Below are 4,444 nucleotides of genomic sequence, written 5' to 3' on the forward strand. Positions count from 1 at the left end.
AAATGTATGGCAGTGGTCTGTTCAGGCAACCTAGGCCCAATCGAGTAATAGGTCTGAACTCCAGTGACCCAGTTGGCAATATCTCTGCCTGCAAGGGATGGAAGGTGTTTGACTATAACTCCTGAGTCCTTGGCTACTGTTTCAGTCCCAACCCCTCACAGCTGCCCCCACAGGAGATGTGTGCTCTATCAGGCAGACAATGCCCCAAGCTCCCAGCATTCTAGCTGGACTCTATCCCAAGTCATCTGACCACAGCCAGGCATGGCCTACTCCATAGACAGATAGCCACGCCTTACACAATGTAAGGGGCAGTTTGCCCCCTCCCCTCTCTCTTACCTTCTTGCTTTCTCCCTCTCTCTCTTGCTCTTTGTTCTCTCTCTTGCTTTCTTGCTCTCTTGCTTCCTTTCTTTCCTTTCTCTCTCCTTCTCTTCTCCTCTCATTCCTCTCCTTTCTTTCTCTCTACATGGCCGGCCTATTTTCCCTTTCCTATAATAAAATATCTCACTTATGCATTGGCTCCTTTTAACTAACACGCTGTGCAGCTCCAGGCAGCAGCAGCAGAGAGCTCCAGACAGCATGCCCACCAACAAAGATAGCTTCTGTATTATGGTTGGGAGCTCATGTCCACTTTCCCTCTCAACCCTGGGGCCCATATGGCTTAGACATATGCCTTGGTGTTTTCCATCCCATCTGGCTCTTACAATATTTCTGCTTCCTCTGCTGCAGAGCTCCCTGAACCCTCATGGGAGAGGGTTGATAAAGGCCTCCCATTAAGGAGTAAGTTTTCCAAAGTCATCTACTCTGCACAGTATCCAGTTGTAGGTCTCTGTATTTGTTTCCCATTTATTGGGAACAGAAGCAGAAGGAAGCTTCTCTGATGATGGCTGAGCAAGACACTGATTTATAGGTATAACAGAATGCTAATTCGGAGTTGTTTTCTTTCTCTATACCTTTACCTCAGTGGTTCTCAACCTGTGGGTTATATCCCCTTTGTGGGGGTTAAACAATCCTTTCAGAGGGGTCACATAAGACCATCAGAAAACAAATGTATGAATATTATGAATCATAACAGTAATAAAATTATAGTTATGAAATAGCAACAAAAATAATGTTATGCCTGGGAATCACCCCAACATGAGTAACTGTATTAAAGGATCACAGCATTATGAAGGTTGAGAACAACTGCTTTAGTAAAACAATATAGTATCTGGTTTTCTCCTAGATCCATGACCTATCTAGGCTTTAGTTCTTGGTCACACAATTAGTGTTGGAGATGGGTTCCCTCTCATGGAGTGGACCTTAAATCCAATCAGACAAGGAGACAAGGCCCTAAGTTTTGTGACATGAGTGTATGTGTTTGTGTGTGTGTGTGTGTGTGTGTGTGTGTGTGTGTGTGCATGATATAGGCATATCACCATTGCAGGTTAAGGTTTTGTACCTGAGTTATTTACTTTTTCCTCTGATAGTGTGCAGAGTATCATCTAGTACCATGTACACTAGTCAGTAGGTGTGAAGGCTAAGTAGGTACCAGCTCAGCTTTTCCAAGTTCAATGAGTTATGTAGGTGTTGTATTTAGCAATAGGGCATTACCATCAGTTTGTGGAGAGCAACTAATAGTCTTGGCAATTACCTGAGTTTTCTGGATGTTTCCATGGAGTTTCTTTGGCCCACAACTCAACTAGATTTAAACTATTCTTATATATGTACCTTGTATCCTTGATTTCTCCAAGAATTTTAACATGAAGGGGTGATGGATTTTGTCAAACACTTTTTATGGCATCTAATGAGATCATCATGTGTAGGTTTTATCTTCCATATTTTTTATATTGTGTATTATATTGATGGACTTTCATATATTGAACCATCCCTGAATCCATGGGATGAAGTCTATTGGTGAATGATAACTTTGATGTATTAATGGTTTTGGTTTTTGAGTATTTTTGCATAAATGTTAATAAGGAATATTGTTCTGAAATTCTCTTTTTTTGTTGTGTTGTTTAGGTATCAGGGTGACTATGACTTCATAGCATGAGATTGGCAATGTTTCTTCTGTTCCTATTTTTGGGAATAGTTTGAGGATTATAGACATTGGCTTTTGAAAGTCTTTGAAAGTCTGGTGGAATTCTGCATTATAACCATCTGGACCAGGTAGTTTTTGTTTGGTTAGTTTACTTTTTGTCTTGTTTTGTTTTGATTTTTGGTTAAGAGCCTTTTAGTGGCTACTTCTAATTCCTTGTGTATTATAGGATGATTTAGATAGTCTACCTAGTCATGATTTAGCTTTGGTAAATGATATTTGTCTTGAAAATCATTCCTTTCATTTAGATTTTCCAATTTTGCTGAGAACTGCCTTTTGAAGTAAGGCCTAATGCTTCTTGAATTTTCTTTATATAAGTTATGTGTCCTTTTTCATTTCTGATTTTGTTAATTCAGGTATAATCTACCTGCCTTTTAGTCCTGTTATATGTCCTTTTTCATTTCTGATTTTGTTAATTTTGGTACTATCTACCTGCCCTTTAGTTACTTTGGTTAAGGGTTTGTTTATCTTCTTCATTTTCTCAAAGAAACAGATTTTGGTTTTGTTGACTCATTGTATTGTTTCCTTTGTTTCTAATTGATTGATTTCAGCCCTGAGTTTGAATATTTCCTGCTATCTAATTCTCTTGGATGTTTTGGATGCTTTTTTAATCTAGAGAATTCATGTATACTTTTTAACTATTAGTATATGAACTCTCCAATTTCTTTATGAAGGCACTTAGTGCCTGAACTTTGCTCGTAGCACTGCTTTCATTTTGCCCCATAATTTTGGGTATGTGTTGCCTTCATTTTCATTGAATTCTAGAAAGACTTTAATTTCTTTTTCTTTTTAAATTTCTTCCCTGACCCAGTGATCATTAAAGAGGAAGTTTTTCAGTTTCTATAGCCTTTCTGTTGTTTTGTTGTTGAAGTCCGGCTTTAATCTACTGTTGTCTGATAGGATACAAGATATTATTTAAAATTTCTTTTATCTGTTGAGTCTTGCTTTGTGACCTATTATATGGTCAGTTTTGGAGAAGATCCCATAAGGTGCTGAGAAGGTATAATCTTTTGTATTTGGATAAAGTGTTCTGTAGATATCTGTTAGATCCATTTATTTCATAACCTCTGTTAGTTTCATTATTTCTGTGTTTAGTTTCAGTTTTGATGACTTGGCATTTGGTAAGAGTGGAATGTTGAAGTCCCAAATTATTATTGTGTGGAGTTCCATGTACAATTTAAGTTTTAGTAATGTTTCTTTTAAAATATGGGTGCCCTTGCATTTGAGGCATAGATTTCAGAATTAAGACACCATCTTTGTAGATTTCCCTTTGATGAGTATGAAGTGTCCTTCTGCATTCCTTTTGATTATTTATGATTGAAAATTTATTATATTAGGTATTATAATAACCACTCTACCTTGTAACTTGTTTCAATTTTTTTCTTTGAAAACCTTTTGGTAGCCCTTTTCTCTAAGGCAATGTCTATATTCTTGCTGAGGTGTGTTTCCTGTCTGCAGCAGACTCATGGATCCTGTGTATACATCCCTTCTTTTAGTATCTGTCTTTTTACTGGTGAATTGAGACCATTGATAATAACAGCTATTGATTATCAAATATTATTAATTGCTGTTGTTTTAATGTTGGTGGTAGTACTCTGTATGTGTGTTATTCTTTTTGGTTTGGCTAGTGTGGAATTATGTATTTCTTGTATTTTCTTGGGTAGAGTAACCCTCTTTTTGTTGAAGTTTTCCCTCTAGTATCATCTCTATGGCTGGAATAATGAAAAAATATTGCTTAAATTTTGTTTTTCATGGAATATCTTGTTTTCTCTATCTATGGTTATTGAAAGTTTTCTTCGGTATAGTAGTCTGGGTTGATATCTGTGATCTCTTGGAGAATGTAAGATAATTGCCCAAGCCCTTTTGGCTTTTAAAGTCTCTATTGAGAAGTATGTTATAATTTTAACACTTGGCCTTTATCTCTTGCAGCTTTTAATATTCTTTCTTTGTACTATACATTTAGTGTTTTGATTATTGTTTGATGGGAGGATTTTCTTTTTCTTGGGCTTGATCTTTTCATAATGTCTGAAATTTCCCAAGTGTTTTATGCTAGAAACTTTGGCTTTAACATTTTCTTTCTCTGTTGTATCAATATCTTCTATGGTATTTTCTACATGTGAGATTCTCTCTTCTATCATCTGTATTTTGTTGGTGGGGCTTGTCTGTAGTTCCTATTCTCTTAGCTTTTCCATGTCTGTGGTTGTCTCCACTTGTGTTTTCTTTAGTGTTTCTATTTCTTTTTTTTTTCAGGTCTTGAACATTATTATCCATTTCCTTTACTGTTTGATTATATTTTCCAGTATTTCTTTATATTTATTGATTTCTTTTTTAATTTATTTTTATTAGATATTTTCTTTATTTACCTTT

The sequence above is a fragment of the Mastomys coucha genome, chromosome X (assembly GCF_008632895.1).
Source record: "Mastomys coucha isolate ucsf_1 chromosome X, UCSF_Mcou_1, whole genome shotgun sequence".
Taxonomy (NCBI): domain Eukaryota; kingdom Metazoa; phylum Chordata; class Mammalia; order Rodentia; family Muridae; genus Mastomys; species Mastomys coucha.